Below are 24,222 nucleotides of genomic sequence, written 5' to 3'. Positions count from 1 at the left end.
TTAATCAAGCATATTGTAGGCATGGTACATGTAAACATCATTGTACAATAATTAAACATCATGGTTCAATTCTAATTTCAACATTCAAGGGTTTAGTCATAGGTTTGTATGAATCTATATCTATAATATTTTAACCCACATAGAATTTATCACCTAACATGGAGTAGAATTTAATTTCTCATTATCCACATGAACAAGAGCAGCCCAATCATGAAATTCATAAGAAAATCCATAAACTTGAATTTAGAAAAGGGATTTTTGGACTTCATGGATGAAAGGAGTCCATGAATGAACACTATGCATACCTTAGTTCGTCATTTCGTGAAGACTGATGGTGAAACCTTCTTGAAATTAGATATTCTATGAAAACCCTAGCTTGTTCTTGAGAGAAACTTGAGAGAAACTAGTATATTTTGGGTGAAAAGTGGCTGAATCACATGTTAAAGGGCTTAAATAGGGGTGAGAAGTTGACCCTTTTAACCTTTGATGCATCATTTAATTTCAGTAAAATTTTCCCGAACTGAACCCCTAGAGCAACTCAATGCTATCGCACCGTGTCACTAGAATTTGACAATTGGAAAATAGAGGTATGGCATGATGTGGAACCATCGCATTGCCCCTTCTTTTGTGACCTGGAACTTTGGCGCGACGCGGAGAAAATCACGCTAAAACACTGGAAAAGGACAATTCTTAATTTGGGCCCAAGCGTGACACGCCATATTCGTGGACCTCTACTAGAATTTTCCAAATTCTATTTCCTTTTGTGGCGCGGCGCGCCACTGACTAATATGGCGCTATTTTATAATGGGAACTTGAAATAGTCGTAACTTCTGACTCGGTTATTGAATTTGGGTGAATCTTATATCGATGGAAATCTTATTGAATTTACCACATGATAAAAAGTAAAAATATTAAAAATTACTCATGGAATAGACATCATTCAATTTATGAGCTAATACTAGACATTCTTGAGATGAAATTAGCTAGGAAAAGTATGGGGTATTACAAATAGCTCTTATGGTGCGACCCCTATTTTGAGGGAATAGCCCTAATGGCACGACCCTTATTCTGGGCAAATAGACCTCATGGCACGACCCCTATTCTGTGGGAATAGCCCTCATGGTGCGGACCTATCACAGACCCTTACTATTTCTCACGGAAATGGTCATAACATTTTGCTTGGATATCGGATTAAGGCAAAATTGGTATTGTTGAAATGCTAATTCAATTATCTATAATTTGGTGGGTCTTTATATGACAAATTCAACATATATCAAAATATATATACATTCAAAGTTTACGCTTGTATTATCGAATGCCAAAATTTGGCCGAATCAAAGGATCTTAGCTCAACTTTGCTCTAAGTGATTCCTATGAAAAAATTTTACCTAATAAGAACTCTTCACAGTAGCATAATCATCATGACATATGTATTCAAATGCAACTCATGGGATTAGAGTTTACACTCATAGAAACAACGACTTGAAGTCTAGCACAAAAATGTAGGGTGTTACAGATAGAGATAAATATGATAGGCACTTATCCCAAAAAATCAATAATGGTAACTATAATCTTTGGTGTGATAATTGGACATGTATGGGTAATTTTGCTATTAAATGTCATGGTTTCGTGCCAGAGAATGGTCAAAATATGAAAGTGAGTGAGTATATTATTGATGGAGCTTGGATCATTTAGGGCCTCTACAAAAACCTACCTAGTCTCATAGCCCTATGTATTATCACTATTGAAATTGGTGATCCTACTAAAAATGATTATATTGTATGAAAGACACAAAAAATGGACATTACAACAATGGTACTGTATGGTCCATTACTACATCTCACAGGTTGAAGAACCATTTTCTTGATCATATCTGACACAATGCCATAACCTTTTAGATATCATTTCTAACTTGGAGGCTACTTAATAATAAACTTTCCTTCAAGGATGCTATTGCAAAATTTGGTAGACAAGGTTTTGCTACATTTCTTTACTATACAACCCCTCAAAATGAGATACCTTAATATGTTTTTGTAGAAGGCAATGCAGCTACTCACTTTTGGAAAAATTTTGGAGCGAAACTGGGTTTTACCCACCAAAACATCCATATTAGAGGTCTTCTTTAAGAATGGTGGAGCAAAGATACTAGTGACAAAGTCATTTAAACTACTTTCTAGTTCACTCCTATCATGATACTATGGGAAATTCAAAAGGCTTAGAGTTCATGCAGATTTGGAGATCTAAAGTTGTTTAACCCTTATATAATGGAGATTCAAATCCTATGGAATATCAGTACTGTAATCAATATTGCTTTCCCAAATCTGAATATTTATGGGGTTGGATACAGTACTATAAGGCTATAAAAAGGGCCAAGAATATTGTAAAATGTATTCTTGTATGATGGACTAAACCAATGTATGGTTTTGTCAAACTAAACACCGATGGAAGTTATATTGAAGAAGATAGAAGAGAAGGTATTGGGTGCATACTTAAAATTAAAAGTGGAAAATCAATCACGACATTTTCTCAGTATGTAGTCTGTAATAGCAATAATCAAGATGAAGCCCATGCAATTGAATTTGGTGCTAGGTGGTACTTAAATAATGGTCTTGACAAAATCCTTGTTGAAATTGATTCTCAAGTCATGTCTAAGATGTTGAAAGATGAAGCAATAGACACTAAATCTCAAATATATTATCAGTAAGATATCTAGAATACTTATTGTGTCTACTACTTAAATTTCTCATTGCTTTAGGAAAGCCAATCAGGTGGTTGACTATTTTGCAAAAATAGATTCTAAAAGTCAAAGAATTACCTTATATGTTTCTTAAATAAATATTCCTAGAGAATATAAGGGCCTAATTCAACATGATAAGCAGTAAATCCCCTCTTTCAGAAGGGAATATGCAATTTATTTATTAGATAATAGTTTTCTAGTAGTTTCTGATAAGAAGATTTGGCTACTTTCTATCTTTAAGATTGACTTACAATATATTTTGTAAAATTGAGGTAAGGTAACATATCCTCTCCTTTATTATAAGATATTTCTTATTTAATATGTATGGTAGAGGTCAAGCCAAAAACCCCAATACCATAGGCTCACAACCTAATTGTGATGATTTAAATTTTAAACAAAATCTATTTTAGAAATTTGAGTATTTCTAGTCCTGCTTCAGAGTTCAAAATAAGAAAATGATGAGGAGTAAAAGAACTGCATAAATAGAAAAATAGTATCAATATCTTAAAAAGATTTAGTTGTTAGGAAGGACCTCAAAAGAATTGGAGCATTTGACCCTTTTACATGAACTAAATCTAAGGAAGCATTAAAGTTCATATGTGTCATAAACTATGTCTTGAGAGAGAGGGATAGAAAGAGAAGGGGGAAGGATGAAGGGAGGGAGGGATGGAGAGAGATATCGATGTGATATAGGTAATATCGGTGTGCTTCTTTGTTAGAATTTTGGAGATGAAAGCTAAGCAACTGAAAAACAAAGAGTGTAAAAATATAGGATTTATGGGTCTAGTTTTATGCTCCAACGTTAGAAGTCTTGCTAAGTATATCAAAGATCAAGAGTTAATGTCTGAATATTTGAGTTGTTGCACATAAGACTCTGTTGATGCCATGATTAAGGTTAAATTTACTTTGGAGTAGTTTTGAAAGTATCATGAGAAAGCTAATTTCTATTCTGTTAGGTTCATTGAAGAAGAAGAGGACCAATTCCTTCTTGTAAAAGTTCAAAATCCATTTTAATTCTCCAGCAAAATTGATCATATTCATATTGGATGATCATGGAAAGAACAAGAAAACCATTAGAATTGATAAATGAAAATGTGAGCACATTTTGCAGTTCTTGAAAGAAAATGTTAAGTCATATTCAAATATCTAATGTGGATGGTAGTCTAGTCTTGTGATAAAATCCAGTGTTAAAGTATGGGTGTTTCTTCAATCCGCATCTAGTTTTAGAGAACTCCAAGTACTACATACTGTTTAAGAGTTTGATATAAAATTAATAGCATTACACAAGTTCAAAGACTATTATTTTTACAAAACTCACTTTGGAAGGTACATTTTTACATACCTGATGCTATATCACTTAATTTTATCAAAAGAAATTATAATAAATGAATGATATCTCCGTAAGTTAAAGTTTCTGTTGCTTAAGTTTGTCCACAAAGGTTGAAATTTATTAATACACTAGTTCTTGCACACATGTGTTGCACATGATATCCAATGTTAATAGCATCATAAAAAATATCTTAAATAGCTTGTTTAGTTTTCTAACTTTGTTTTCTATTTACATAATGACTGAAAGTAATAATAATCATTTTTTGTTTGTAAACACTATGAAGAAAATAATTAGAGCACTCAAGACATTATTTGGCACTCCCTATAAATACACAGTACCTCACTTTTATAGTCGTAGGTAGTTATAGTAAGTTAAATGGTATATATTGTTTGTTCATTTATAAATAAAACTAGATGGATAGGGTACGTGCTCAAAATGGGCCCAACTTATTAACTTACAAACTGATTAATTCTTGAATTCTTTGCATAGTCATTTGGTAATGAAAAATAAATAAAAAAGTAACCGACGGAGAAAAAAAACATAAAGCTTACATACCTCTTTACAAACGTATGTTAAAAAACATAACAAGGTAAAAGCATAAAAGATAACATAATAAAGATACATTAGCACAAATATGCATATTTGATTTTAATATTGACGCAGAAAAAAATTGTTAAGCTAATTCTCAAAATTTAAGACATCGCTAATTTAAGTATTGGACTCTATGACACTCGAGTCAAACTAGGACTAAATCAGAAGCACTACGGACCACATTTTGCCATCTACAATAGTCATTCCAATTTTAGCTTTCTTCAAAATAGCTGGCATTGTTCATGTTATAATCACTTATGTCACATTTGTGCTTTCTATCTTTAAACATCTCACAACTTCATGTTTGTACTCTACATGGCAATTAATCAATGGGTCAAGAGAAGAAAAGCAAGACTACATAGGGAACAAAAACTATTGGAGAAATCAAAAAATAGTAATAATTCTTTAAAAGCCTGCTAGACTAAATATTAAATTCATCAAAATTTAAAATTCTTAACTGAAACTACAGGCACAATTCCTTTATAAATCTTTGTTTGTGCAAAAGTATGAATTTGTTGAAATTAAAGGTCTAGAAAGAGACTTATGTAGTGGTACTGAATACTTCTAAAAAGTTCGCTACTACATAAGATGTATTCTTCTTCTTTGTTGACCATAGTAAGTAAATCACTTTGGCTTTTGAGTAAACTTTAGTAACTAATGCACGTAGCTAGAACAATATTGCCATTTTTCAACTTTAGCATCAGAACCACATTGCTCCAATGACACTATTATGGTTGAGCCATTAAACTTTGGCCATCTTTTTAATATGCACAAATTCACTCAATCACTTATTTTGATCCTTCAATCTAAAGTTCGGTGCACTTGTCCTGAGGAAATCTTAGTAGATCAGGTCGGCTAACTTGTTGGCAAGAGTTCGATTTTCATGCTGTAATTTCCTCCTCATTTTTCCTTCCCCTACCCCTAAATTTTAAAAAAATGAAAGAGGAACACTTGTCCTCCGAAACTGTTGGTTGCTAGATTAAATTTATGACCTAAGAAGATATTGTCTCAAAACAGATTTTCTTTTTAATTTACCATACAAAACTAACCGCAAAACTTTTCTAGACAAAACTAATTAAAGTGATTTCTTTTTTTAAAAAAATACACAACTAATGTGCAATTCAATTTTCCTGTGTTAATCAGTTGCAAATACTACTATCTATGTATAAGTCAATTTTCCAGTCTTAATATGCAGCTATAAATGCTACTTTATGTAATAGTCAATTTTATCCATAAGTGAGTATTATGATTGACTTCAACAGTATGACAGTGTGAATGTATCAAACACAAACTTGTGTATTAGTGTTCAGACTTATTATCAAACACCATATGTGCATCAGTGTGAAAATTATTTACCAACATAGCATTCGTATAAAATATACAATACGAAAACTAAAGTCCAAAATAAATGTTTTCAAAAATTTCAGAGAATCAAAATTTGTAAATGGATTGCATGCGTATTTTACCTTTTTAAAAACCGTAAAAGCTAAAAAAAATCTTCAACCAACGACTATGAAATCTGGTTAAGTTGTGGAGGTGGATTACAAAAACTTCAAGAACTAACAATCGCAGATATCATCGAAGTCTCATTATCAATAAATTGGTGAATTACACGAAGAAATATAGATGAAAACTTACCTAAACTAAAAAATAAAGTACATACCGAGAAAAATTGAAAAGCAGAGAATGGGAATCATCAACTCCAGTGGGTGACAAAGAGCGAAGAGAAGAAATAGAGGAGAAGATGAAAAGATTTAGGTAAAGATTCAGAGAGAGAAAATGAATAATGTAATATAATTGAGGATTAACCTATTTTCACAAACACAGAGACATGTATTAGGACATACTAAATGAGTTTACAGTTATTCAATTACCCATTAAATGAAGTCAAATCTATAGATCAACTTTTATTTATTTTTTTACAATTAGCCTGTGGAATGTTCGTCCTCTTATTGTTGGTTTATATATATGGTTGAAGTAATCATAATAAAGAACAAAGATGAACCGTGACAAGTAATAATAATTAAAAAAAAAATAGTCTTTTGAAGAAACCAATTCCGTCCCTTGCATAACTCGTGAATTTTGCTGATGTTACAAGTGAAAATTATGATTTTCATATATCATTCCCTGAATTTTGAAAGTAATGGGAGTTGAATTTGGCGATTACTTAATTCCGACATGTAACCATCAGCTCAACATACTCCACCATTTCTTATTTTCTTTTATTTGAAGCAAATTTTACTTTAAAAAAAAACAGAGGATAAAGAAATCAAAAAAGAAAAGAATAAAGAAAATATGTTCAACTAAATATCGTCCTTGAGGAAAATAAAAACTATTTGTTGCAAAGTATTTCTTGATGTTCTTTGGAATTCCCTATTACATATTTATTTTTTATATTAAATTAGCCTATATTTAATTACTAAGAGAAAAGACATAAAATCCCTCTGAACTTGTCCATAACTTACTTTAACACTTTAACTTACCGATAATTGTTTACCCCTCCAAATCTTTTTAAAGTGAATAAATACCACCTTAAAAATATAACACCACTTTCACAATGGAAAGTGTGTTATAAATGCGCCATATCATTACCACACCACATCATTGCTAGGTCAAAAATTAATTTTTAAAAAAATCACCCCACTAATTTTTTTATTATATCATAAAATAAAAAGAAAACACCCCTCCCCGCTAATCCCTTTGTTATTCAAGCCCTACCACCCTCTTTCAAAACGCCCTCCACCCCACCCTTTCTTCTGCGAGCCTTGCCACCCCCTTTCAAAACACTTTTCTGCCTTATCCTATTCTTGTTCGAGTCCACACTCTCTTTCTTCTTGTGCAAAACATCTATTTTCTTCCTAATCTTTCAAGTCCCCACACCCCTTACTCCTTCTCCAATTTAAAAACTTGAAAAAAATCAACTTATAATTCAATTATTTTTAAAAAAAAAAATCAATTTCTAGAAGAAATGCAATTCAACTTTCTTGACAATAATGCAGTCAACTTCTAGAACAAAAGCAATCTTTGAACTCACCTAATGTAAAATTATGCAAAGACTCACGTTTATGTCAGAAAATCCAAATGAGTATCTCTTAAACAACAAAATTCACCAAGAAAAAAACAATCAACTTTCAAAACAAATACAATCTTGAACTCAGAAAGTGAAATTACATAGAGAACTTATATTTTACTTACGGTAAGCCAAATGGATATCTCTGAAATAATGAATTCACCAAGAAGAAAGCAATCAACTTTCAATCAAGACAATCTTGAACTCACAGAAAGTGAAATTACATAGAGAACTTATATTTTACTTATGGTAAACCACATGGGTATCCCTACATAATAAATTCTCAAAAAAATAAGCAATCAACTTCCAAAACAAATACAATCTTGAACTCACAGAAAATGAAATTACATAAGAGAAAATGAAATTACATAAGAACTTATATTTTGCATATGGTAAACCAAATGGGTATCTATAAAACAATGAATTCGCCAAGAAAGAAAGCAATCAACTTCTGGAAGTCTTTCAATACTGAAATTGCAGATGAGGTTTGTGGGTTAGAAGAGGAAGAAAGGTGACTGGGAGATTGAAGAAAGAAAAATGGAGTGAATTTGCATCACGATTAAGAGGAAAAGGGAATTGAAGAAGAAGGGGGTGGATTAGGGCCTTTTTTTAGTTTTTATTAAAAATAAATAGATTAGTGGACCATTTTAATATTTTTTTGGGTTAAAAATGTGCCTTTATTTTTTTTTTAATTTTATGTCATGTCAGCCTTAGGAGTTGAAATTGATGCAATATAAAGTTGTTAAGAGGGTAAATAATTAATCGTAAAGTTAAAGGTTTAAAGTAAGTTGCGCAGACAAGTTTAAGGATAATTTGATGACTTTTTTCAATTACTAAAGAACTTTTCAAATTCTATAATTTTTTTGCATTCTGCTGGTGTAATCGTATGAATGAATCAGCCTTTAAACACTCATTAATTAATGTATAAAACATGTAACCTTAATCATTTATTGTAAAAGTTATCATTTATTCTCTTATTTTTTTAATGTAAATTATTAGCCCAATTAATTAAATAAATGTTAAGTTATCTTTTATTATGACATTTATAAGCAAAGAATGACTGAATTAAAAGTTAAAAGAATATGGAAAACCAAGTTAAGATAACAGAAAGTTAAATAATAGACGAAAGAAACAATTATTTCATTGAGTTTTCTTATAGGGAGAAGCAGTAATTTATAAATTAGTAAGGACTTTCCAGCTTTGTTGTTTATCAGTTAGTAATGAGACTATTCATAAAATTCCTCCTAAACTTGTCTTCAAAACTTACTTTGATGCTCAAACTTTACAAGTAATTATTTATTCTCCTAAATTCGTTTCAAGTAAATTTAATGTATCCTCTATTAGGACTCTTATTTATTTGTATCTATCTCTTATATAAGTTGTAACTATCCGTAGAGGATGATGTACTTATCTCTTTACAGATTTTCCATTATATATATATACAGAAGCAGGGCTCTATGGTTGCTGAGTCATTTCACAAATATATTCTCATGGTATCAGATAGCCAAAAATCCATCTAATTTTTTTCTCTAAAACATATGGCGTCTTCATCTTCTGCTACACCCGCCGTTTCTTCTAGTGTCCCATCCATTACACCCATCATTTCTTCTAGCACCCCATCTGCTACACCTGCCGTTTTTTCTAGTATCCCATTTGCTGCACATTTTGTTTCTATAACGACTCCTCAAGATTCTAGCAGTAAGTTTGGTAATCATACTGGTCATGGCCGAGGTCGCCTTTTTTCGTTCAGAGGTTGTGGCCGTGGTAGCAAAGGTCGTGGCTTTAACGGTCGTGGGCAGCAATCATAATTCAATTTTGGCAACCATAATACACGCACTAGCACAACTGGGCAGCCACAGTTAGGTACTGGTGGTAATTACCCTGTCTCCTATAATTCTCATTCTGTAAGTACTTATTCACCATACATGAGAGTGCTTGGTTCTCACCCTCTAGTTTTATTTGTCAAATTTATGGATCCCTCGAACATACTGCCTTGCAATGTACTAATAGGTTTAATCATGCTTTTATTGCTAATGATCTTCCTAAGTCTTTTGCAACCATGTCTGTTGGTGAAATGAATGATGCTACTTGGTACATAGCTTCTGCAACATCTGCTCACATGACTCCATCTGAAGGTAACCTTTTGCACAAAACGCCATACACTGGCCATAATCATGTTTTAGTTGGGGATGGAAAATTGCTCAATATTAGTAATATTGGTTATACCCAATTACCCTCTACTTCCCGTCCCCTTCAGTTGCGTTCTGTCTTTCATGTTTCTCAGTTAAAACATAACTTAATTTCAGTCAAAAAGTTATGTGATGATAATAATTGTGTTGTTAATTTTGACTCGTTTTCTATTTTTGTTAAGGACAAAGCCTCAGGTCAAACTCTCCTTCAGGAATCCAGTAAAAGTGATGTCTACCCTCTTTCATCCAAGTCATTATGCTCTCATCCTCAAGCTTTAGTTGTCGTACAACAATCAAGAGACATCTGGCATCGTCGTTTGGGTCACTGTGGAGCTTGGGTCTTAGATAGTCTTAGAGACAATCATTATATTCGTTTGCTTAACCTTTTTCAAAATAAGTGTGTTTCTTGTCGATTAGGAAAGGCACATCATTTGCCATTTCATTTAGTAGAACATCGTATCTCTTTTCCACTGGAGATTGTTCATTCTGACGTATGGCAGTCACCTATTTTATCTAATTTAGGTTATCAATATTATGTTATTTTCATTGACGATTTTTTCAGGTTCACATGGTCTTATCCCATGAAACATAAATCTAAAGTTTTTAACCATTTTTGTGCCTTTCAAAAAATTAGTGGAAAACATTTTCAACACTAAAATCAAAAGCTTTCAAAGAGATGAAGGTGGGGAGTTCGATAACAAAGCCATGGTCTCACACTTTTCTGATTCTGGTATTATTTTTTGTAAGTCATTTTCTGATACTCCCCAACAAAATAGGATAGCAAAAATAAAGCACCAACACATTCTTGAGATGGTGCAAACTATCCTCACAGATACCGCAATATCATCTAAGTTTTGGGTTGATGCTGCATTTTATGCAGTTTACACCATAAATAGGTTACCGTCCCCAGTTTTACAAGGAATTTCTCCATTTGAGAAACTTTTTCAAACTCTTCTAGATTATGATTTTCTCAAGATGTTTGGTTGTGAATGTTTTCCATACGTATTGTCTCGAAATTCAAATAAGCTTGAACCTCGTTCAATTCGTTGTGTTTTCTTAGGCTATGCTTCTAATTATAAAGGATATCATTGTTTGGATCCCAAAATAGGTCGTGTGTATATTGGTCGTCATGTCACTTTTCATGAATTAGACTTTTCTTATTCTGAGTTATCTTGTGATCCTTTTATATCTTCGTCTATTCAGTCTAACCCTCTTGTAGTCATTTCACCCTCATACCTACATATGTCAAATACGATTTCTTTTCCCTCTAGGACTTCTATAGACTCTTCTTCTTTAAGATCTTTAGACGTTTCTACTGACCCCATAATTCAGTTTCCTAATGGAACCTCTTTTGTTAAGACGTCTCCTGATAGTTCGAGTTCACACATGTCTCCTACTATTATTGCGATTTATCCTATGCAAACTCGCTCCAAATTTTAGAATTTCTAAGCCTAAAATGCTCTTCTCCCTAAGTTCAATCGTCTCTGACATCGAACCTTCATGTTTCTCTCAAGTAATAAAGAATTCAAAGTGGCAAGCAGCCATGGCCGATGAATTCAATTCTCTTTAGGCTGATCAAACTTGGGTTCTCATCCCTTATAATTCTAACATAAACTTGGTCAGTTGTAAATGGGTTTATCGCATTAAATATAATTCGGATGGTTCTGTTGAGTGATACAAAGCTCATTTTTTAGCATAGGGGTTTCACCAACAACCTGGTATTGACTAGTATAAGACATTTAGTCCCTTTGTTCGTTCGATAACAGTGTGTATTGTCCTTTCTCTTGCTATCTCTCTTTTATGGTTAATTTATCAATTAGATGTTAAAAATTCATTTTTACATAGTGTGCTTCGTGAAGAGGTGTTCATGAAACAGCCATCGAGCTTTGTTCATCCTGACTATCCTTATCACATTTGCAAACTAACCAAAGCCATTTATGGATTAAAACAAGCTCCTCAAGCTTAGTTTTACCATTTTAGTACATTTCTTCTGGCTCATGGGTTTATTTGTAGTAAATCAAATTCTTCTATTTTTATTCGTAAGTGTTTATCTGGTACTCTCATTTTATTACTCTATGTTGATGATATTATTCTTACTGGAAGTCATGTTTCTCTAGTTGATAATTTCATTCGGTGTCTTTCACGTCAATTTGCCATGAAATATCTTGGTGATTTTCATTACTTTCTTAGTTTCCATGCTACCCGTACATCTGATGGTCTTCATCTATCTCAACAAAAATATGTCTCTGATTTGTTGGTTAAGTTCCATATGCACACTTGCAATCCTGTTTGCACCCCATTTGTATCTCGAACTTTGCTTTCTCTTATGGATGGTGAGTTACTTTCAGGTCCTACTGAATATCGGAGCATGGTAGGTACACTTCAATATTTAAATTTGACTCATCCTGATATTGTTTATGCTGTAAGTGTTGTCTCACAGTTTATGCATTCTCCTCGTACTATTCATCTGTACTCTATGAAGCGTATTTTCAGCTACTTCCAGGGTACTATTACCCATGGTATTTTTCTCAAAGCATCTTCACCTGTTTCTACAATGGTTCCCTACTCTGATGCTGATTGGGATGGTTGCCTGAATAGTCGACGTTCCACTACTAGATTTGCTGTATTTTTTTGTGATAATCTTATCTCTTGGCGTGTAAAGAAGCAACCAACTGTCTCTAGATCCTCCACTGAAGCTGAAACTACTTGGATTAAGCATGTTCTTTCTAAGCTTGGTGTATTCCTTTGGGAACTAGTTCGTGTGATGTGTGATAATGTTAGCTCTACATATATGACTCGTAATCCCATGTTTCATTATCGCTCTAAACATATTAATGTAGATTTCCATTACGTTCATGATAAAGTTGCTCAAGGAGATCTTGTTGTTCAATATGTGCCCAGTTGCTTACAATTTGTTGATATCTTCACAAAAGGACTACCCTCATCTCAATTTTATTTTTTACGAGACAATCTGTCCATTATTTCTGTCCGTTCAGATTGAGGGGGTGTATTAGGACTCTTATTTATTTGTATCTATCTCTTGTATAAGTTATAATTATCCGTAGAGGATGATGTACTTATCTCTTTACAGATTTTCATTATATATATATACAGAGGCAGGGCTCTACGATTGTTGAGCCATTTCACAAATATATTCTCATCCTTTAACAAGAAAAGTGTTTTCACTCTCGCAAACTCGTGCGAAAAGGGGAAAAAGATATAAATAATTGTCCAAGTCATAATTTATTTATTCATTACTGTTTTTGTTCTTGCCCCACCATTCTCCTTCTTCACAACCACTATGCCACCTACCACATGTACAACCACCAGCCACCTTTTCCATTCTTCTTCCTCCATCACCATCCCTACTCCTACCTCTTCCATTCCACCATAATAAAGAATGGAAAATGCTAATTTTCTTTGCATAGGACAGAGAGCTCGTCGGAGGTGTCTATTATGGTTGTTAAAGAAAGTCTAATTGCTAAAACTCTAAGGGTGTTCAATTCATGGAGAAATACAATTTTCATGCCATATGTATTTGTTGTGGGTTTTATGGAGTCAGGCGATGGGTATTGACAACGGTGACATTATTGCTGGTAGTTCCATTCTCATACCCGCTTCCTCACAGTGATCCATCATTCAGTTTCATTCTTCACAACCATTTCAATCACCTATCACACTCTCTAATTTCATTACAAATTTATATTTGTAAGATTTTTGTGGCTCAATTTTTAGTTGATTAATAGGTGTCAATGATGGGTGTCGTGGAATTGATAGAGGTGGAGGAGAAAGTGAAGTTTTTAAATTACTTTAGCCATTTAAGTTCCTTTTAATAGTTTCAAGGGAACCTCCAAAATTTCAAGATAAAGCTTTGTAATTTTGTTTTGTTCATTTAATCATTAATATTGTAAAAATGATTTAGAGTGGAACATGTTAACTTCCTTCGGCGTTTTGATACCATTTTTTGAAATTTCAAAATAAGTATTGTGGCTGAAGCAATGAAGGTGAAACTATTATTGTCAATGAGTATTGTGGAGTTGATGAAAGTGAAGATGAAATCGCAATTGGTCATTGGTATTGTGAAGTTGAAGATTGCAACGATAGTGTTAGTCAGAACTTTCAGAATTTGATAGTGGTGAGGAGTAGTTGGTAGTGGGTTTCGTGGTTTCGACGGCGGTATTGTGAAGTATTAAGGCTGGTGGATGAAAAAGAAAAAAATTAAAAATATAATTTAAAAAATTAAAACGTGGAAGTGTGTGTAGAGCACATCCCATTATAAGTGTGGTTCTCTATTTTTTAAGGGGGTTTAAATTCAGTTGAAATGAAATTATGGGGATAAATAATTACATGTAAAGTTAGAATGCTAAAATAAGTTATGAATACATCAGGAGTTTCGTGATTCGGTCTTGGAACTAAATTAAATGAATACATGAATTCTCTATTACCACAATTAAATTATTTTCAATTTTTTTTTATTGGAGAAGGATAAAATGATTAATTAATTAGTGGAGGGGCATTTTGGTAATCCAACTTTGTACGTTGGAGCTTCTCACTTTTAGTATAATATGATATGATTATTTCAAGTAACTATTACATTCTAAACGAAAAATGTTATTTAATAGAAAAATAATGGAACAATAATAAAATCTAGTATATATTTTCATATTTTAGTTCTAGAAAGAAAGATCTTTATTCAAAAAAGAGAAAATATCATTGAAAAATATTGCATAACGGGGTTATCGTTCTGTTTCAATACATAAAGAAGATATTATTTTTCAAACCTTAAATATTAGAAGGATAAAGTGAAATTGACTCGCTTGAATATATAAACCAAAGTTTTAAATATAAAAATAAAATCCCATGTCTACTGCTCCGGAAGATAACACCAGTAATGGAAATTATATTAAAACATTACACATTTAAAATAAAGAGAAGAAAAATCAAAATACTTAATAAACATAATTCAACAATTATGTCAATATTTTATTTAATCTTCCCTAGAAGCTTCACTCCTTGTCCTTCTTAGATGACTCGAACTCACAAATTTAGGTTAGAAGTAAGGAACGTTTATCATCCGAGTAACTATAATTATGTAAATGGAATAACATTATTCTGTCATTTAAATAAACTAGCTTAATCGGACGTGTCTCACACGTGTAACGTTAGATTATTTAAAATTAAATAATTTTTTCTGTTGCGGAGATTTTTAATGAAGTGTAAAAAGTTCAAATCACTTTTCAAAGATCTTTCACATTTTAATATAATAATATATTTTAGTGTAAACACATATATATTTTACCACCAGAAGTTTCAAGTCGTTGATGGATCATCAATTTTGCATTGGTCATGCAGTATCTCTTTTCCTTGCTACCAGAGGCTAAAAGAGACACATCAATTTGAACCATATTTGTGATACGATTACTTTTTTTCTATATTTAAAATCAAATATTTACAAAATCATTGATTACATTCTTATTACCTACTTAATTTTTTTTAAAATTTGGTACTTCTTAATTTTTCTTATTCTAACGCTTTTATGTTTATTTTTATATTTCTTAAATTTTCTTAAAATCAAATTTAATTGATTTGAAATTCTTAAACTAATGAAAAAAATATTATTTTTCATTAATTCTGATGAATTCTAATAAGGAAAGATTTTACCATAAATATATTTAATTAATTTCAACTCTTAAATATTAGGAAAAATAGTGAAAAGACGATGCTGTCTAAAACAAAGATTTTTAGTGAAGGTCAAAAAGTTCAAACAATATTTTTAAGGCCCTTCACACTTTTAATATACTAGTTTAACTCGTACGTGTAACGTTTGATTATTTAAAATTAAATAATTTTATCTGTTGTAGAGATTTTTAATAAAGTGCAAAAGTTTAGATCAATTTTCAAAAATCTTTCACACTTTAATATATATGCATATATATATATATATATATATATATATATATATTTTACCACCAGAAGTTTCAAGTAGTTGACGAATCATCACTTTTGCATTTGTTATATAGTTCCGCTTTCCCTTATTGCCACAGGCTAAGATAGACGCATCAATTTAAGACATATTTGTGTCATGATTATTTTATCTAAAATTTACTATATACACTAGGTAATTTTACCTTATTACTTTAAATCCCATATTGGAAAAGTAATTACATAAATTCCAAAGTAATTACTTATATCCCATCTTTTTTTACTCTTTCTCTCTTTCTCTCTCTTTCCTATCCATTACACATATGCTTCTCCAGGTATTTTGCTCCCATTACACATTCGATTTTCTCTCAGTTATTGAAATTCTTTTTTCACGCCCCAAATCAAGCATCGTGTACTTAGAGGTTTCCCATTTGTAAGTTTTCAAGCATTAATTAAAGTTTATGATTTTCTTTATTAATTTTTTATTTTTTTCCAACTTTACCAAATCAGAATATTATTCGATTCTTGTTTGGCTGCGTGTTGGTTTTTATGAAATTGCCTTATTTTGCAATCCCATTCTAGTTTGATAGTTGATTTTTTTCATTTTTTTTTCATATAATACAAGTCAAATCTTTGAATTTCTTGTTTATAGTTGCAATTGCTTAATCAATATAGTATAAATTTGGTAATGGATTCTCGTCCTAACTTTAGTTTAGGACTTAGTCAGTTAGATGCTCAAGAATAAAATATTTTCGTTAGTTTTGTTCCTGACACATTTGATTATGAAGAACCCAATTTTGCAGGGAATCATTCTAAGCACCGAAACGATCTGATAACCATGAAGAAATTGAAGAAAGTGGCCAGTTCTAGTTCGAAGAAGTCAGCTTCTAAATCGACAAGTAAGAATAAGGTTGATTATTTTGGACTATCACGTCTTGCAAAGGTATAGATTTTATATTATTTGATTATACATTACTTTATTTATCAGACTAATGTATAATATAAGCTTTCTGCTTTATATTTCGTTATATTATACAATAAGAATATTTATTACATAAAAGAGGCAGTTATTGATTTAAGTGGAATTATACTTTGTGAATGTTTGAATATTGTAAAAGGTTACATTATACATTCTAATAATCTTGTTAATAATTTATATATAAGTTGAATATTTTTTATATGTATAATGTGATATTATACATTATGAAATATTATATTTTAATGTATAAGTTATAATATATCAGGTATTATACATTAGTTATTTTGGAAGACTTAATAACAATATAAAACTTTTGCTATATATTTCTTTATGGTATACATTAAGAAGTTCTTATTACATAAAAGAGGAATTTTATGTATTATTTGGTATTGTACAATTAGAAAGTTTTAATATTGTATAAGGTTATATTATACCTTCTGATAAGAATATGTCATACATGTTTAATGTTAATACTTAATATGTCTAGTATTATACTATACATTACTGCAAATATTTTCTTAAATGCATAATGTTAATACTTGATATGTATAGTATGACATTATACATTACTGGAGATATTTTCTTAAATGTATAAGGTACCCTCATACATGTGCAACTTGTGTACAATGTAATCTTTAACTTTTTGTATCTGTTTGTTGCTATCTTTCTCTCTCTAAGCTAGAGTATTCTTTTATTTTTTCAGAAAATAAAATACCGGATTGACAAAGTCCCGGGTCACCCATTGCATATGGATAGCTTATGTAACTGTGCTTTTGGCGAAGACATAAAGACGTATTTTAGAGAAGATGTTTTTAGGGCATTTAGAAATACAATTTTTAGGGTATTTTTTGACATGCTTCAGTGCAACTGGATAGGGAAAATATCAAAATATCTCATGATGCTAGCAATTCTGCAGGATAATAAGGATGAGATTCACGTATGGGTATAGGGAAATATCCTGAAGTTTACGATGCTTGAGTTGATCATTTTTATCGATCTTAAATGTATCGATAATATTGATAAGTATAAGTATTATTCATCGCTAAAATCAGCTCTGATGTCGAAGTATTTTCCCAACGCTGTAGGTGAAATACCTAGGTCAAAACTGATACAACAAGTGGAGATGAAAAATTTTGATAATTCTAAAGATATGCTAAACCTTGCGATATTATACTTTGTTCATACATTCCTTTTTTCTTAGCATCGTGAATCACCCTTCAGTTTAGCCCACTTCCAGATGGTTGAGGATGGCTGGTACAAAAACTTTCCATGGGGAAAGATTACATTTGACAAGTTTATGAACTCTTGGAGGTAGGATATTTTTATCGCAAATCAGTTATATTCTTTGGATGGCATGCCACACGTACTCAATGTTTGGATGTTTGAGTACTGCTTTGAGGTCGATTAAAAAATTATTTTTCGTTAGAGAAACATCATTCCAAGAATATTCAACTTGTCTGTGAAATAAATCAGGCCTAAGTATGAGTCCTTTATAGTTGGCATGTTCAGGAGGAAAGTCCAAGGATGAAAGATGATGAGAAATCTACACGTGCTCGTTCAGTACGTCATATGTCAGCTTCTTTTTCTAAAAATCAAGAGGATTCAACAGATAAGACATCAACTTAATTTGAACATGCTCATCAAGGAAAAATTGGTGTGTCTCCTGAACGTGACCAAGTCAATTCTGCTCATTCATCTACCACGACACCTAAAGGGACTTCTAAGTTAACTATAGACATGGAGGAGATAAAGACTTTACATCAACTACTTTGTAAGTTAAATTTCTTATTTGATAATTTTTAAAAAAAAATTGAGGTGTTTTTAATATTATATTTTTTTCTGTACGTTATAAGGTTGAAAAAAAATTACTGAGATAGTAACAGTAATTTTCAATATACCTGTTAAGGTCATTAAAGCTTTGAAGAAAGAAGAAAATAAAGAATCGCCGGTATAAAAGAATTCATTCATTTTCACATTTCTTTGATGAATTGTTCATACATGCGTATTGTTTATGTTATATAGGATGATAAAATGATTGATAAGGAATAAGATCGCGAAGAATAATCAAAAAAACAGGAAAGTCCATCTATGAAGAATTTATCGGTACTTTTTTGTTAATCGTGTTGGTTTGTTACTATAAATCTGCCTAACTACCATATGTAAACATATTTTTTTTCTATTATTAAACAGCATGAAGATGAGGACAAGGGTCCAGTGAATGAAATCACAAATGATGAATCAGTTGCAATTCAACTTGTGGGAACGAATATTCCAGCAAGTGTCAACGCACATACTGAATGTACAACAACAACATTTGGCGTTCAAAGTGGCCAAAAGGTATATTGAACAAATGTTATGTATATAAATGCTTAGTATTACCTATTGTTTGTAGATGTTCATGAATATCATTATACATATATATATATATGTAATGTATAATTAGTTGTGTAATACTATTCCTGAATCACCTTATATATATATATATATATATATATAACTATTATCTTTAGCCACTTCTATTTTGCTATGTATGATTAATATTATACATATATAGGTTACTTTGATGAAATATTTCATACCTACGTATTGTTATTTTATATAGGATGAGAAAATACTTGATAAGGAACAAGGTCGAGAAGAAGGATTAAACAAATAGGACAGTCCTGATATGAAAGATTTATCGGTATTTTTTTTGTCAATCATGTTGGATTTTTATAATAAATCTGTAACACATGTTATTATTAGAAAAATGGTCCTAATGTTCTCAGTTGATCATGTTTTTTGTCCTAATGCCTCATACATGTAATACCTATTTTTGTTAGAAACTTAACTGTAATACCATATCATATTGTTGTTATTGTTAGAAATTGAAGTTAATATTAGAATCAATAATAAAATATTGCATCATACATGGAGAATGATGTATAATACTTTATCATACATTTAGTGGCAGTCATTCATACATTAGTGTGATAAAATAGATACCTAATAGACCCTGAAGAATAGGCTTTATTATTTAACCACTTGTATTTTGCTATGTACGATTGATATTATACACATATAGATTATGTATAATTACATTTATACATTCATATGTAAGATTTATACATAGAAAATTAATATTACCGATATAAAAAATTTTATTCATTCAATTTTTTATTACTATGATGAAATGTTTCATACTGCGTATTGTAATTGTGATTTTTTTTACAAGGATAAATATTACGTATTACTGATTGTGTTTAGATATGAATGACTTACCTTATACATATATGATTTGTGTTTTGGTATGTATGATGCCCTTTATGTGTATACAGTTTATGTATAATTATATTTACGCATTCATATATTAGATTTATGCATAACAAATTCATACACGTGCATGTAGGATGTTGTCGGTGGCACAACAAAAGATTCAGTTTAAGACGTTGTTAATACACTCTTGATTTGTCAACACCTTCAACTATAAATTCATTGGATATTAGTACTCCAAATTTAATTACCGAGAGCCAATGAATGCTTTCGGACAGTCAGTTTTTACCTGATTTTCTTGATGCTTAAGTTAGAAAGCGTGCAACCATGAAAGCACCAGTAAAAAGCGCCAGAAAGAAGTCAAGGATTTTCAGGTCCCCGTACATCACAAAATTTGATTCAAGCTCTAAGGATGAGGGCAATTCTGATAATGAAGAGAAGCAGAAGTATGCTTTCAATGGTTGTACCAGTTACCAATAGTTTCCTAATGAATTGATGTTTGATTACTCTCAATAAGAGTTGTCTAATGAATTGATGTTTGATTACTCTCAGTGGCTTGCCGTAGGGTTATTGAAATATCATATTGGCAATTAAACTATAATTTTTTTGTTTATTTTGAGAATACAATTTCTGCATAAATATTTTGTGATGTTTATACCTTGTTAATTGTGCATAAAATAAATGAACAATTAGTATCTGAAAAATAGTTCAGGATTAGATTGTCCACAGTTGGACTTCGTCGTTGCACAGCCACAATCAAAATATTAATTCTACTTAATGTCGCAACGCAAAATATGCTAGAACGATGAGGTAAATTAAACTAACATTCTTCCTTATCATACATGTTGTTACTGTTGAAAAGTTAAATGTAACACCATATCATACATGTTGTTATTGTTAGAAGCTGAAGTTATTTATAGAATCTACAGTAAAATCTTGTATCATACATGAAAAATGATGTATTATAATGAATTAAAATCTGAAGTAATAATATTGAAGTTGGAATAATATAGATTATGCGGTAAAATATTATGTATAATACTTAGGTAAAATAATATAAAATCTGAAGTAAAAGCTTGCCTCATACATATAAATTGAAATTTAATATCAAAGAATCCATGTAGCACCTATTCTTGTTAGAAACTTAACTGTAATACCATATCATGTATGTTTTTATTGTTAGAAATTGAAGTTAATATTAGAATCGACAGTAAAATATTGAATCATACATAGAGAAGGATGTATAATACTTTATGATACATTTAGTGGCAGTCATTCATACATTAGTGTGATAAAATAGATACGTAATATAAACTGAAGAATAGGCTATATTGTTTGATTGTTTTTTATCTTTTACCTTATTATCACATGTAGCATTTATCACATCTTATTGTTAAAAGCTAAAGTTATTTATGAAATCTGCAGTAAAATCTTACATCATATATAGAAAATGATGTATTCTAATGAAGTAAATTCTGAAGTAATAATACTGAAGTTGAAATGATGTAGAATATGCATTAAAATATTATGTCTAATACTGAGGTAAAATGATATAGAATCTTGAGTAAAATCTTGCATCATACATGTAAACTAAAATTTAATACCTAAGATTCTATGTAGCACTTGTTTTTGTTAGAAACTTAAATGTAATATCACATCATACATATAGAAGGATGTATAATACTTTATCATACATTTAATGACAGTCATCATTACTGTGATTATTTTTTGTATTTTACCTTATTATCACATGTAGCATTTAGATGTGATCTTCTACCATTTGAGAAAGAAATTAAAGTTGCAGCTGTGTAATAATTATAGATATACAACAACCAGCTATTTCTTTAAAACATATATCGAGAAGACATATAGTCAATATTATCCAGATGATTCAACAGTTCAGATATCTACGCAAGAAAACTATGCAGAATTATATATTGTAGCTAAGAATGAAGGTGAAATTACAAACACAATTAATGAATTCTGTATTCCTATTGGATTAACATGGCATATGGTTGATGAGGTATATGTTTCAGTAAACTGTGGAAAAGAATTCACTGGGAGTTGGCTATAATTGTGTTGAAGGAGAGAATGATACGTGTGTATGACTCATTATCAAGTACAAGAAAAATGGAACCACCAAATAAAATACATAAGTTGGCAGTGATGCTGCCTACTTACTTGTCAGAAAGTTATTTTTTTTAAAAGACAGAGCGAACTGACTGGGCAACACTGGAAGCGTACAAAGACAAGCTTGATCTGCGCACTTAATTTATAAGTGAAAATTCATTTGATGTTGTGTACGTTCAAAACATACCACAACAAGTGTCTGCTAGTTTATAAGTGATTTTGGTTTATATTTTATTTACATGAATAATCATGTTATAATTATTGAACGGATTGTTATTACATCATATTTTTTTTAATCAGGAACTGTGGGATCTTTGTGGTTGTATATGCAAAAATATTAAGTGAAGGACTGCCAGTACAATCATGTGTTTTTGATGCTGAGAGTGAACATGCACGCTATACTTCATTACTTTGGCATTACGGAGTGATAAAGGCAAATCAAACGTACACAAGTGATAATGACGATCTTCCTCGTCCAAGGAATAGTTTTCTCCAATCAACTTATGAAAGTGCAATTGTTACTTTAGAGTAGTACCTTTTTATAATAGTCTGCATGGAAACATCTAATTTTTTTTTTAATAGTTGATATTAAATAGTTACAATACTTTTTATTTTTTTGGTGTTGAATTTTAATTTAGAATTATGGATGTCCTTAATCTTCTTATACATACATATCTTTTGAAGAAGTGTATTGCAATGACGTACAACATATTGTCTTGTTTCTATATAGTTTGGTAGATATCAAGTTTGTTGTACATTATGTTATATATAACGTATAAAAATAAATTACACATTAATGTATAATTGTAAATTTAACACATTATATTATTTTCAGTATGTAAATTCGTTTAACATCATACATATTAATAAAGTATAAAACTATATCATACATTTGTTACATACTGTTAAAGTATTTTACATTATTTGTGATTTTTTTCAATATTAAATGTACAATTAGTACGCACATAAGAGTAAGTTATACCAAAAAGAATTTATATCATACATACACACTTAAGTATAATACATTATCATACTTTTAACACATTAATGAATGTCAACTAAAATTTGAATAAAATACGATACCTGATTGTGCCTTTTATTTTGTTGTTTAAAAAAAATACTGTACATGTGGTCAGTTATAAAGGTAATGCAATATGATCTATATATAATGTAACACATTATATTATTTTCAGTATATAAATTCTTTTACAATTAAATAATACATTGAACATGTAACTCATACATTTACAGTTATGCATTACATAACATCAGACAAATTGTTAAAAGTTTATTACTGAATAGAAAATAAGAATAAGTTATACCAAAAATAATTTATATCATACATATATACTTAAGTATAATACATTATCACACACATAACACATTATTGAATGTCAACTAAAATTTGAATAAAATACGACACATAAATGTACCTTTTATTTTGTTGTTTTTAAGCATAAAACAAAACATGTGGTCAGTTGTAAAGATCATAAATAAGGCAATGCAATTTGATCTATGTATAATGTATAACATTGTTATGAAAATGTCAAACACTTATTAAGAATTAAACTTCAACTAACAATATAAAACATAATTCAAAATTATTCAAGAATGTTAACATAATCTAAGTAAAATGATTATTGAAACAACACCAAACTAAGCATCAACATATAAATAAACGGATTATCTTTGTCTCATTTTCTTTGGAAAGAAATCGCACATCCTTCGGTTGTGACCTGCACGTCTGCATTTATCGAAATAGTTTGAACTTGAAGTAAGTGATTCACTAGATTTCAAATGTCTTCCTTTCTTTGATCTATCCGGAGGTCTTTTGTATTTGGTTGGCACAACTTATTCATGATCAATAAATTGTGGAACATTTCAATCCTTCATGTCTTGCATTGGAACTATCGAGAGTTCATACATCTTGACAATGATGTTTGGCCTATACGCTCATAACGATCATAATCTTTTACATCAATATTTTTACTCTTTAACATGAAAATTGCGTGTGGGCAGAGT

At 30.7% G+C, this 24,222-nt stretch overlaps 1 pseudogene; it reads left to right on the top strand.

The window, feature by feature from the left end:
* Window positions 1-3,403: 3,403 nt before the first annotated feature.
* LOC124886532 lies at window positions 3,404-3,887 on the top strand (annotated as a pseudogene).
* The last annotated feature ends 20,335 nt before the right edge of the window (window positions 3,888-24,222 follow it).

This window comes from Capsicum annuum, chromosome 8 (genome assembly GCF_002878395.1).
Source record: "Capsicum annuum cultivar UCD-10X-F1 chromosome 8, UCD10Xv1.1, whole genome shotgun sequence".
Taxonomy (NCBI): Eukaryota; Viridiplantae; Streptophyta; class Magnoliopsida; order Solanales; family Solanaceae; genus Capsicum; species Capsicum annuum.
The sequence above is the reverse complement of the archived record's forward strand: the minus strand, read 5'-3'. Positions and strand labels throughout refer to the sequence as shown.